Here is a 14793-nt window from a genome sequence, read left to right as displayed (position 1 = left end):
AGCTGATTAAATTTCTACTATTTAAAAGAAGATGAAGCACATTGTTTCTCTCAACCCCATTACTGTATATTGGCTGCCCCTTCATCACTACAACAAAAATTATATATGCATGATAGTAGGTGATGAATGCTGTTAATATCTATAGAAGTTTTACTTGCTAGTAGCCTTTGTAATTGTAGACATCTTACTCCATCTAGATGCTTAACACAAAAACGAGTTTTGTTTTTATTTTTTTATTTCTTTAAATAAAGCGGTTGTGGTCAACAGTCACTATAATATTAGCTTGAATTGCACTTAACAATTAAAAAATAAAACCCGTCTCAAAGCCAAGCATGAGCTTACAATACATCAATCATCAATTAATGGTCAAACAGAGCAAAAGTTTTTAATTAATTTATATTTTCATAAAAGTCCAAGGCAAACAACAGAATTTTCAAGTAAGCAACAATATCTCAGACAAACAAATTTTTTAGGATAATTTGCAGGTCCTTCATCTTGGTAGCGTCAACAATGTTCTATTCCATGATAACCTCCATCACGAATGACTTTTCACTTTACCCCCTTTTGCTCTATATTTTACCCACTCAATCTGACGGTCATCATTGGGTCCCCATTCCACCTGTAATCACTACCTTCCATTCTTGAACCCTGATTGGTCTAAGGCCTTTGACTCATCCCCACCGTTGGATTGCAGTACTCAGATCACGGTCAACCCCAGGTGCAATGATAAATCCCACATTAATCACTAACACAACTGGAAAAACTGGATTATTCATCAACCTCAACTCTGATTCGGTCCTTTTGACCCCACCTATGAAGGTTGATGCAATATCAGCCCTTTGACCTTCATGGAAATAATTCATCAATTTGCGAAGCTGCACGTAATCCTACATGATACACAATGTTGCCGCCTGCACTTGTGCCCATTAAGAAACATGAAGACAAATCGGCATATTCTTTTAACCAAACTTCTTGAGTGGTCCTGTCCATGTCAGGGCTTCCGGCATCATCATAAGCCGCCGGGACGGTGCTCTGGGGCAAGCCTGTACTTGACTGATAGAACGACAAAGGGAATTCAAGTGCCATGTTTGAGCAAAAATTGTGAAAACACTTGCGGCTACTTTGCCGAATAAAGCCCCCACCATGATAGTAAACAATGAGAGGAGCTTGACGGTGGACGAAGAATCAAGTGCTTGACGGGAAGGTTATGCGAACTCCAACGTTGTTTGATTGGTTGATGGAGATATCTTAGAGGGAATAGTGTGGTGAGAAATCAGATGTGCGGCGGCGCCTGATAGTAACTGTGTTTGCGAGTGATCGTGCCATCCGGGTTCAGGACAATCTGAAGGTATCGTAGGGATCAAAGTTGCAGATAAAGCACTGTTGTGTGACATTTTAGTGGTTTTTCCAAAATTCTTGTTGGGCTTCTCTTTTTCTTTATGCAAGGTTACTTCCTCTGCAAGTCTGTATATAAAAGAGATTAAATTAGGTATATATAAAACAATAAGCTGATTACGTGAGTTAATGCAACTTGTTTGTATTTAGTAACATATATGAAAGTGGTGTTTTTATTTATTAATTTGGTTTGGTTTTATTATTACTACCCAATCGCAGATATTATATATATATACCATTATTTATTGTCAAAATATAATCTAAATGCGTGTCAACTTGCAGGGACCGTAGCTGCAGGCCTCAACAGCATGGAAGTTTTTAGTCTTTGCGACCTAAAAGAAATGGAACCACCATGGGTGCTTTGATGGGAAAGGGTCTAATATGAGTTTTTAGGTTCGAGTTCTCTTAGTATTAATAGGTAGTAACTAAGAGGATTTATGCAGTCTTCATTTCAAGAACTTGAAAATTATGAGATAAGCGTAACTGACTCAAACACTCCATATCATTAAAAAAAAAAAAGAGAAAAAAAGACAGAATATTTTCAATTTAATTGAACTAATTTGTAGACTAATATCCAATAAGAGGAGCAAACGTAAAGTACATCAACACAAATAATTTCTAAAAGTGGTGGAAACTCAAAAGCCTCTTAATTATTGTAATTATTTGAGTATAAAATTATATTTAAAAAGGAATTTGCCGTTGAGCTTGAATATGGACCCGTTATACTGGGTTAAGGGTCAGTCAATTAATAGAGAGGTCTTATAATCCAGTTTAAACTTGGGCCCATAGAGGCCCCATAAGCAATCGCAAAGACCTAATAGGATTTAAGGGGTGGGAAGTGATTTTTACCCCCACCACCTAATTGATCTTCACCCAACTTTTAAATTATTTTCTATTTTAAAATTTAACCTTAATTTAAATTAAGAAATAAAATTATAATTTTTAAATACACTCAAGTTCTATTTTTAATTTTTAACATTTAATCTTACATAAACTTTACCCTAAATTTCCATAACCTCATCCTACATCCCTCTTTCCATAATCATTGAAACCTTTTTTTTTAAATATTTGTTGTTTAATGAAATAAATACTAAAACTATGGAAACATAACGAGTTGAATATGAATTTGAAGAAGATAAATAAGTTTAAATTAGCAAATTGAGGGAAAAGTGTAAAGAGAAAACCTAAACAAGTGTAAGCCTGAATATGGACCCTTTCAATGGGTTAGGGACTTAGGGTCCATTAATACAGAGATCTTATTATCCGGTTAAATTTGGACCCGTAGAGGACCATAAGCAATTAGGGCTTAAGACCTAATAGGATTTAATGTGTGGAAGTGATTTTACCCCACCGCCAATTGATCTTCACCCACACACCCACACCCACACCCACACCCACACCCACTTTTAATTTATTTTTATTTTGACAAATTTAACCTTAATTTAAATTACTAGAAATAAATTAATATTTTTAAATGGGTTCATTTTCTATTTATATACGGTTTTAATTTTTTACATTTTCCATAATCTATTATAGATTTCCATAATCATTAAAACCTTTTATTTTATTTTAATATTTTTATTTAATGAAATACAATGCTAAATTATGGAAAACATAACGAGATAAATGAATTAAAGAAGGAAAATAAGTTTAAATTAACAAATTGAGAGGGGGAAAAGTGAAAAGAAAACCTAAACAAATCTGATTTAGAAAGGTGAACACTTAGTTTGAAATGGGAAATAAACCTAATTACGTTAAATGTTATTTTCAGTTTAAATGGGGTTTAAAGTGTTTTTTTTTTTTTTTTTTTTTTAATTATAAAAGATATCACTTAGCCATGGGGGGTGAAGATAACTAAAACCTTAAGAAAATGTACAAAGAAAAAAACGCAATAAATCTAAAAAGGGTTATTGGTATTAATAGGGTTAAAAATCTCTTCCCTTGATCTCCACAATCATTAAAAGATCTTACTTCTTAACATTTTCTTTAATTACATTTATCCTTAAATTAAATTATTACCCTACTTTAATCTTTTCTGATCTTATAATATTTTTTGACATCCCTTTTAAATATATTTAAACTTAATTGTTCATATTCTTATCAAACAAAAGATATATATATATATATATATTATATATATATAATTATATAATATAATATAGATATATAGTTTTTTATAGAAAGCAGTATTGCATTATGATAATCATGTCACTAACATATAATATGCATTGTTTGTAATTTCTTCTGAAAATTTTATCTAAAATATTTATTTTCCATCATCAAGCGAGCCCTTATAAATACCAATTTCTACACTTATTTTTCAACTACTTCTTACAACGCTTTACGATCTATTTGAACTGATTTCTATAATCCCTCAATTATTTCTGAAGTCTTTTTTTTTTTCTCTCTCCCTTTTAATTATTTGTCTTAATTGCCAACTCCCATAATTATGATCTAATTAAAAGGCAAACCAACCCCATATTAATGTCTATAAAGAGAAAAAGTAACAAATTAACATCATAAAGCAAAAAGGATACTAAGACACATTTTATACTTAACAAATTAAAAGCCCCACATTACACTCTCTGATAATCAATTCGGTGAAAATGATGAAATAGAGAGTAATACCAAAATAAAACACAAATCAAAATAGTAAAAACAAAATAAAAGATACCCGTAATTTATCTTAGTTTATTTAGTTACTAACTACGTTTAGTAGAGTCAATATTATTTTAATATTGTCTCACTTTCTCGTTTATAATGAGTAATTTGCCCGTAATTTGCCCTATAATTGCTATCACGTATGAGAAGAGAAAAGTGTCTTTATATTTAATTTAAAATTAAACTTAGTTTTACAAGGATTTTTATTCGTAACTCAAACTCAATAAGAATTAGTAACTTAAAGAAATTCTTTACGAAACCCCCGAATGCATTTGCGTGACCCATTAAAGCTGAAGTGGTCGACAACTCTAACAAAAACTAAGCTAGATTATTCAAAAATAATGATGTTGGACAAAAAAATAAAATTAAATTGCTCATGAAGGTGTATAGGACTCTTCAGTTGACCTAGGGTTATATGGTTGCATTGCATGTAGAATTACAAATGCAAATGCTTTCTGATGGCATTGAAAGTGAAATGTTGCGCCACCGCGATCGAGACACTACGGCCCTACGAGGAGGAGCAATTATACTGCCTTCTCAACACAACATCTTCCACTTATCGCAAATCATTCTCTTCCTTTATTTCTTTTATCAATTCAACCCAAATCTCAACCAACGCCAACTTTCTTTCACCTTATTAGATCAAATGAAAAACCTAAGTTAAAACATAATTTTTTTCTCTTCATTTAAAGCTACAACGTGTATTACAATTTGCACCATATCAAACAACAAATTCAGATAATTATAATGCTATCTATGATGTAACTTAACTTAAAACGAACGTAAATGCAATGCTATATGTACCATAGCGATCGTAAATGACCCTGCGAAACGACATAAAAGAAGATACAAATTAAAGAAAGAAAAGAAAAGAAAAAGAGTTAAGTTCGATTAGATATATCAAAGCATCGATAAATTGATGCCCTGTTACATGTACTTGTACATGTACTATAGCGACCGTAAATGGCCCTCACCGATAACAGCTACTGTCAAGCCACAGTAAACATGCATATACTCGAGCATGTACCAGTCGAGAACTGGAAAGAAAAACACTGTTACATAGATCATGACTTCTCAATCTAAAATAATATATTTTCTTGCTTTGATGTGATAGATAGTGACTAACCGTTGCAACTTTGCAAACGCAGAAGGCGCCCATCAACAGCAACAGTACCGCCATTTGTTTCCTTTCAAAATCGATCTCATCATGCTGCATCCCCATTAAATTTTATAGGTATCAAAACTGCAATCAGCCAAAAGCCACCGCCACCGCATCATTAAAACCCCTATACCCTAAAGATCCAATTCACATACTAACCAGAAAACATGTACTATTGCTCATTAATCTTATATACCAAAATGTTCGAGCATAACATAGATATAGATACATATGCATAGACATAATAAGCATATATCGTATAAATGCTTTATTCTTCATCATATCATCATCATCTATCTCACTTCAATAGGTGCAGTAGAGGTGGCTGACAGAGACACTGCAACTGAAGCAGGTGGTGGTAGCATGTCGGCGGCAGTTGTCTCTGCTCTGGGTTCTGGTCCAACATCTGATTTGCAACTCTCTAAGCATTTTGGGCACATTGCTAAGCCCACAGGTTTTCACCAAATGGCCCACGCCCCAAACGTCACCTTTCTCCATGCAATCCCCTCCCATTTCCGGAGCGTGTCTTCCACGTGCCTCCCCTCCTGCCACCCCATGGGTATATCTGTGGTGCCCCACCGCCTCATCAAACCCACAACTAACCACTCGTTTTCTCGGTCGCTTCTTCTCATACTTTGTCCCAGCTCAGGTCCCTGTGCATGAAATAAGTCATGTAATGCAACCAAGGCTTTGGTCACGTACTTGACGCCTCAACGAGTTGATCAAAACTTGTGGGCTTAAACTTGCACCCTCTAGGCTAAACACAAGGCCAAATCTTTCTCTGACGACGGTATATGGACTCGAGTGTGGGAATTCGGTGGTCTAGAATCGTATATTTCTTTCACCGCTGCCCATTTTCTCTGCTTGAGAAAAATCTTGTTACAGTGTTTGGAGTCACTCAATGACATTCCATTACCCATATCGATTCTTTCAAATCGCTGAAAGGATACTGCTTTTAATTGCAACCATTGCTGTTGTTGAAGCGGATCTGCTAGCAATGGCAAAAGGCCTGCTATTCTATACACGGGATGAGGGCTTTCAGTCTCTCAACTGGTGAAGAGAGGTCGAGTGAATATAAATCAGTTCTAATGACGCGGTCTTGTGACCGGCTCAAGGCACAGAATGTTACAATGTACCAACTGCATAGTAACCAAATAAGTATGGAAGATCCATGTAAGTCCATAATAGCTTCTCACTATTGAAGATGAGGGGTCAAGCTGACCTTCTCTTAATTGATCAGCTTTCTTCTCACGCCACAAACAAAAATTTCTGACAAAACCGTCACATTTCCACTGATCCTGCAACTGGTTCAGGTGATGACGAAGAAGATTTTCGTCACATAACCATTTCAACAGAACAAAACTTGGACACGATCCTATTGATGCAATCATCCCAACGCCAATGAAAGAGTCTCTACTATAGCAGTGCCCACACTGAGGCTAGGTTATTTCGGATAAGTGGACTTAAATATCGTATTTAATAGCTCTACATCTAACATTCATTTGAGTGGAGAAGAGAAGCTCTTTGCCTTGTGGCAAGTCTCTAGAGACATCTTTTCGGAGTGGGAAACGTAATTCCTCTGGCGTGGTTCTTGTAAATGCCACGACAGCTCGAACAAGCTCGGTAGTGTTGTGAAACACGCAGACATCCCACGTAGTAGTCAGTTGGGTCTTGATACTCCCATGAAGATGGAGGGATTGCTTAAACCAACGAAAACCACAGAACATATATACATATATCTTCACTCTTCCACGTACGTATGATGAAGATGGCCACTTATTTCGCAACAATTTCAACATTATTAAAGAGAATATAAGACTTACATCGGACGGAGTGTTCTGCGAACGGTGAGCTGACTCTTTCGATGAAACCTGTCAACAAAAATAGAGAGCGAATGCGTGTGTAAGAGAGGATTCATAGACCCCACAAAATAGGAATATTAACAAACATGTTTGTACCGAAGAAGCAGAAGTTGAGGAAAACTTTCTTCCCCAAAGACTTGACTTGTTGTCCGGAAGGAATCTATCTACAGAAAAACCTCTTAGAGAACATCTTCGAAGGCTTCCATATTGCAAGCAACCATTGTATCATCAAAGAAAGTAAGCTCATCGGCGTTAGAAAGCTAGAACCTTGAATTCTATTCTCCCTCCGTGGTGCTCTCCTTCTTCAGCCCACAAACTCACTGATTCCTCCCATGTCATCTTATTTTGTTGCCAATTCTTCGAAGTTCCTTGGAAGGATGAAGTAGGAATAAGCCCTACGTCTATTGGAGACTCAACCCTAGTAAACTCCCTCTACCACCATGAAGAAGGCTTCAGTTCACTTGTCATTACCAGTTGCTTGCCTCGCTAACAAATAAAAATAATGCTGGTTACGGAGAACAAAACTATAATAAAAACGAAACTTTGTAATATATATATATATATTATATATATATATATACCTGAGAGCGAGAGGTCATCATCTTTGAAGGAGGGGGAGGAGGAAGAACTCGGTACTGTGCCAGTTGTTCTACTATCATCACCAGAAACAACAACAGAAGCCCCCTGCTCTGAGGTGTTCTCATACGTGAACCCATGAACTGAATAACTCTTCAAAGACCTCTCGTCAAAAGAAGCTGGCAATCTGTGTAGCTTCCTTCATAAGGAGAGAGTCTAAAAACTCTTTCCGGCTTGTCTCGTTCACCGCCTCTTTCCCCCTCATCACTTTTCTAATTCACCCAACATGTTATCCCACTTAGTCCCAGCAGTTTTAGCATCTCTGTTGCCACAGCCTTTGCAAGAACTCCCAACTTCTCTATCTTTCGGCCCTTGTTTTTCCTCTTGCTGATTGAATCGGCATCTCGCCGCTACCGGACGTGAACGCTCTCTGGCTGATCAGTTCTAGAAGATAAGCCAGACCCATTTGATCCACCTTGGTACAGAACCTTCCAAGCCCTAGCTAGCCACAACATCTCGTTTGGTTTCCAAACTGGTCACTATTTTTCCTTTTCTGAACTGGGGTTGTAATTGGTCACCCTCTGTTTGTTCGTCTCTTGCCGAAGCTGCAGAGAGAGAAGGAATGGGAGAATTGGAGGAGAGGAGTTTGTCTCGGAGGATGAAGCTGCAGTAGTGTGAGCTTGAGTAGTGGATTTGTGGGGTTTGTGGTTGGCGATGGGGTGATTCGCTGTCAATATAGCCATTTGGGTTGTTTGCTTTGTGTTTGTGATGGGGATGGTAAAAGCTTCCATTGACTACTATTATCTCTGTCTCTGGGTTCACAGAATAAAATTGTTGTTCAAACGGAGTCGGAGTCGCACCAATTGGGACATCAAGGAGAGAGAGATGAACGGAGCTCCGGTACCACAACGGGCGGTGTTGTTGGTGTTGAAGTTGCCCTTTTTCCGTCGACCTCGAGTGGGTTCTTGGGAGAAATGACAGTTGTTGTTGTCTGCGTGCGGTTGCGGTTGCGTTGCGTTTGCTTCTTGGTTGTACTCCTTTGTTGTCACATCTCAATGTTTTCTAGAAAGACTTTCACTTAGAGAAAACTCAGCCAAGATCCAGAACAAGAAGAACAAACTCAATTGCCTGAACTAGCTTGTTTATGGTTTAAGTTCTGTTTCGTAGTCTTGCTAATGCTACAAGGTCTTGAGTTTTGGCGTTGAATTGCCACCGTATGTTTGAAAGGGAAAGTGGGAAAATATTTAAGAAATGATGAAGCTAAAGCAACATAAAAGCGAAGAAGAGACATACAGAAAAGTCAGAGTGTGGAACTGCCATGAATAAACTATTCAGTTAATTATCATTTTAATAAAACAAGCATAGTATAGTAGTAGATATTTAGAAGTGTGATTTGACAATTAAAAAGAAAGAGGGGCCTACATTTTACATTACATTAACATATAACATATACGTTATATATCAATATGCATTTGGATGGGTCATGATTGTACTGAATCACTGAAAAACGGGGCTCTAAACGAATTAACATTGTTTTCTCGATGCATTTAATGTTATGGGCGTCGTATTCTTTTTGAAGTGAGAGAAAAAAAAAGAGAAAAGGTGATCGCTTTCTTGACTTCCCGTAACGAGTGGGGAGAAAGTGGAGACTGCGACTGTAGAATAAAATATAGATGGAGAGGTGTATTGGTTAGAAGTTTAGATTGACACTCGAATCTATGGTCTGCTCCAATGACTCATCATTCTAGCGACTATTTTTGTTTCTTTCACATCACATAAGATAAAATCTTTTATTTGGGCATTGCCCACCATACCCGATTAATATACAACCTATCTCATAAAAAATAGGGTAGTGATCATTTATTCACAAATATTGTCAAATGTCATATTACCATTATGTAAAGTTTAATGTGTATAGTGGAGTGTCATCGTATCATAACGCCGACGGGGTCCAAATAAAAAGAGGAAATGAAGAAGAAGATGCCATGAATAGGGCAACATAAAAGGAGTAGGGATCTTCATTAAGTCTTTGTGGTGGTTTGGGTGATAGTTATGTAAGTTGTAAACGTACATTTCTCCTCTCTAATAACAAAGGCATCCGGCATGCAGGCCACCACACCACAGACTGACAGTGATCGAGCAGTAACACTGATCACCAACCCATCGCCCGAACACCCAACCACTCCTCCACCCCCCGCCCGCCACCCTAACTTTTACCCATAAATTCAATGTCCCTCTTTCTCTTTCTCCTCTCCAAGCCTAACATCTCGTTTCTTCCCATTTATGCATAATGTGAGCTGTTTATCTTCATTATATGTTATGGTACATAGTCTTTAAATGTTCAGGGAATGTTTAAAATGGGTTTGTCTTCTGAATGTAAAGAACACCAGTGATACGTCTATGATCATTACTTACTTTTATGTACCCTTTAATAACATTTCAATAAGTTTTGCCTCTTTATTTTAGAACTTTTTTTTTTTTTTTTTTTTTTTTTTTTTTATGTTGATTTAACATTAACGACTTCGTACGGGTAAATATTAAGAAACACATGTGAGTTTTCTAGTGCAATAATGAGGCACTGTGAGTACAGTAGCATGCAAAGAAGTAAAAATAAAGTTGACAAGATGATTTTATAATAGTTTAGATGCTTAAAGCGAATCCTAAATCCACTATGTTCGTTTATATAAAGATTATGTTCTTATCGCTAAATAAGCTTACATGAGGTCACAAGTTGCGATCTGATATTACAAGTGTTTAGTGTTTTAAGTGTTTTTAGAGAATGTCAAACCAGTTTCTTTCTAGTAATGTGTCTTTGCTATTTTCTTTGTTAAATGCGTGAATGTCTAACCTTTTTTTAATGAGAAGAAGTTGCCTATTTATACTCATTTAGCTTAAGGTAATGATTACATTTTGCAAATGATCTGGTGTCGTGTAGATCCTTCTTGCCTTCCCATTCGATGAAACTCAAAGAATATCTTTAAATTAAATAGGGTTTGGATAGGTGTGCAAACCAAATTCACTCATGCACAAATTTTTGAATCGGTTTGAGTCTGTGACAACTATATTCTTTTTGCCTTTGGAGGCGTGTCACGGTTTGGGTCTGTGACAACTAATTCCTTTTGCCTTTGGAGGCGTGTCATGTTTTGAACGGTCGAATGACTTTCTAGATTCTGATTGGTACTTGATGACGTCAACCCTTATTTTAGGCATAACACTTTTGATTCCTGGATTAAAAAACATAATATGTGTTTGTTTACTTATTGAGATCATTATTCTGAAAATTAATCTGAATTAAATAAGATTTTTTATATTAAAAATGAAAGGGGGGGACTTGTTTTCTATTATTCTATTCTATTCAACTAAAAACAATTACCTTTCACTCTTTCTAATCTGAAAATTAATCCACCCAAGACCAACACCACCTACCAGCAACAATCGTTGGCTGCCAACATCGGAACGACAGACGATCGGATAGATTTGGTCGACCGTGTGCTGATCTAGCCGTTGACGATAAGGGTGTGCAAAACAGAATATCCGATCCGGTTGGGGTTTTTGCCGATCCAATCCGGATTTTTGGATATCTGATTTTTTGGATCAGATCAACCGAATATCCGAAAATTGATCCGAATTTAACAAAAATGCTTCTTTAAACTATCAAATTCCTCCATTCTTCAGTAGACAGAATTTATTAAAATTGAAATAAAATAATGCATGATTACCAAATTATTAAGCCACAAGTTGATGTGCACACATTAGAGATTAAAAGAAGCTAAAACAATAGTTTTGAAAGATCACTGAATTTTACATCAACCCAGATCCTATCGCAGCGACTAAATTCTTTTTCAGACTCTTCTAATTTCAATCTGAGGCGGTCAACTATACAACTCAACAAACAAATTTAAAAAATCACCACAAAGCATACATTGTTCACTGTTTTTGGTAAAATATTTGAACTTCAAATTGAAATTAACCTTACTTGATAGCTAATCAAACTGAAAGTTACAAAATGAACCCAGATGTTAAAACATAACAAAAAGATAATACAACAGGAAGAGATTATGAAAAGCAGATTCATTGAGTACTTTTATCGAACAGATGATGGATTGACTCTACTTTTATCTAAAAACAAACTAAAAAATCGTGGAATTAGCGATCCATAGCAAGAAAATAACTCAAAATCGTGGAGAAGAAGTGAAGAACAAACTAAATAACCAGTAACCACAAAATTCGAAGCCTAACCCGAATCATGAAGAAACCGAAGAAACCGAGTCGTGAAGAGAGTTGAGTCTTGAGTGAAAGTGTGAAACAATAATGAAACTGAAGGAAACCGAAGAAAAAAGCAAAGTAAATATACCAGATTGTGAAACGTGAAGAGAGTTAAGTCTTAAGTGAATAAAGAAAAAAAGCGCCGATTTTGTTTGGAGTCTTCCATCTTCTTTTTTTCATTGTTAGACTTTAGCAAAACGATTTAGGATTATAATTTAGGATTATATATGTTTTTAAAAAACCAGATCAGATTCGGATATCCCCCTATTTTTTTCCAGAACCGATCCGATATCCAATCCAAAAATTCAGATATTTCAAAATTGCAATCCGAATCTGATCCAGATTTTTGAATATTTAATTTTTTCGGATTCAGATCGGATATCAAATTATTTTGCACACACCTAATTGACGATGCCGTATTATGGTCATAAATCTAGCCATTTTCGGCTAGATCCACTGAAAATATTAGATCAGTGTACGATCGATCAGATCCAGTTGACGTGCGTCGTTCTGACGATTGTTGATTCTCATCCGATCATGGTGGTCGGTGATCGACGGTGGCTTGGTTGGTTGGAGGTGTTTTTGTTGATTTTTAAACTTTTATTGTGAGGGTATTTAGATAAATTAACAAATTTAGGAGGTTGAAAAATAATTTAAAAATTTTCAAAAAAAATGTACCAAAAAACTTTTCAACTTAATCTAATCTTATCCTATTCAACTTAATCTAACTCAAACTCAATTTAAAATAGTTTTTCATAAAATGATTTTTCAAATAATCTACCTATCAGAGCCCTAAACTTTTAGGATAATTAATGTCATATGTGATGATATTGGACATTTCGAAATCGTTATGCTGTTGTATTTTTAACATTTTATATATCATTTTGCTGCTTTAATTATAATAAAAAGAATGTGATGATATTTTTTCTTGCAAGACATGAATTGATATTCCATTGGAAGTCAAATTAGGGTGTACGTCCATTCACTTTTTACCAAACAAATCTTACGAGCATCTGCCCTATAGGAAAGGTTGTGGCAATATCAGCCCTTTGACCTTCAGTGGAAATAATTCATCAATTTGCGGAGCTGCACGTAACTACATGAACACATGTTGCCGCCTGCACTTGTGCCCATTAAGAAACATGAAGACAATCGGCATATTCTTTTAACCAAACTTCTTGAGTGTGGTCCTGATCCAGTGCAGGGCTTCCATGGCATCATCATAAGCCGCCGGGAGACGGTGCTCTGGGGCAAGCCTGTACTTGACTGATAGAACGACAGCAGGGAATTCAAGTGCCATGTTTGAGCAAAAATTGTGAAAACACATTGCGGTACGTTGCCGATAATAAAGCCCCCACCATGATAGTAAACAATGAGAGGGAGCTTGACGGTGGACGAAGAATCAAGTGCTTGACGGGGAGGTATATGCGAACTCCAACGTTGTTTGATTGGTTGATGGAGATATCTTAGAGGGAATAGTGTGGTGAGAAGGATCAGAGTGGCGGCGGCGCCTGATAGTAAACTGTGTTTGCGAGTGATCGTGCCATCCGGGTTCAGGACAATCTGAAGGTATTCGTAGGGATAAAAGTTGCAGATAAAGCACTGTTGTGTGACATTAGTGGTTTTTTCAAAATTTGTGTGGGCTTCTCTTTTTCTTTTATGCAAGGTTACTCCTCTGCAAGTCTGTATATATTAAAAGAGAATAAATAGGTATATATTAAACAATAAGCTGATTACGTGAGTTAATGCAACTTGTTTGTATTTAGTAACATATATGAAAAGTGGTGGGTTTTATTATTAATTTTGGTTTGGTTTTTAATTATTACTACCCAATCGCAGAATATTATATATATATACACATTATTTTATTGTCAAAAATAATCTAAATGCGTGTCAACTTGCAGGGACCGTAGCTGCAGGCCTGAACAGCATGGAAGTTTTTAGTCTTTGCGACCTAAAAGAAGATGGAAACCACCATGGGTGCTTTGATGGGAAAGGGTCTATATGAGTTTTTAAGTTCGAGTTCTCTTAAGTATTATAAAGGTAGTAACTAAGAGGATTTATGCAGTATTCATTTCAAGAACTTGAGAAATTAGGAGATAAGCGTAAAAGACTCAAACACTCCCTATCATTAAAAAAAAAAAAAGAAAAAAAAGACAGATATTTTCTAATTTAATTGAACTAATTTGTAGACATAATATCCAATAAAGAGGAGCAAACGTAAAGTACATCAACACAAATAAATTTTAAAAGTGGTGTGAACTCAAAAGCCTTAATTATTGTATGATATTTGAGGATTAAAATTTATATTAAAAAGGATATTTGCCGTGAAGCTGAATATGGACCCGTTATAGGGTTAAGGGTCAGTCAATTAATAGAGAGGTCTTATAATCCCAGTTTAAACTTGGGCCCATAGAGGCCCCAAAAGCAATCAGGCAAAGACCTAATAGGATTTTAAGGGGTGGGAAGTGATTTTTACCCCCACCACTAATTGATCTTCACCCACTTTTAAATTATTTTCTATTTATAAATTAACCTTAATTTAAATTATAGAAATAAAATTATAATTTTTAAATACACTCAAGTTCTATTTTAATTTTAACATTTAATCTTACATAAACTTTAACCTAAATTTCCATAACTCATCCTACATCTCCTCTTTCCATAATCATTGAAACCTTTTATTTAAATATTTGTTTGTTTAATGAAAATATATACTAAAACTATGAAAACATAACGAGTTGATATAGAATTTGAAGAAGATAAAATAAGTTAAATAGCAAATTGAGGGAAAAAAAAAGTGTAAAGAGAAAACCTAAACAAGTTGAGAGCCGAATAGGACCCGTTTCAATGGGTTAGGGACTTAGGGGTCCA

Source organism: Pistacia vera, unplaced genomic scaffold, assembly GCF_008641045.1.
Source record: "Pistacia vera cultivar Batoury unplaced genomic scaffold, PisVer_v2 Contig86, whole genome shotgun sequence".
NCBI classification, from domain to species: Eukaryota; Viridiplantae; Streptophyta; class Magnoliopsida; order Sapindales; family Anacardiaceae; genus Pistacia; species Pistacia vera.
Note: the sequence above shows the minus strand (reverse complement) of the source record.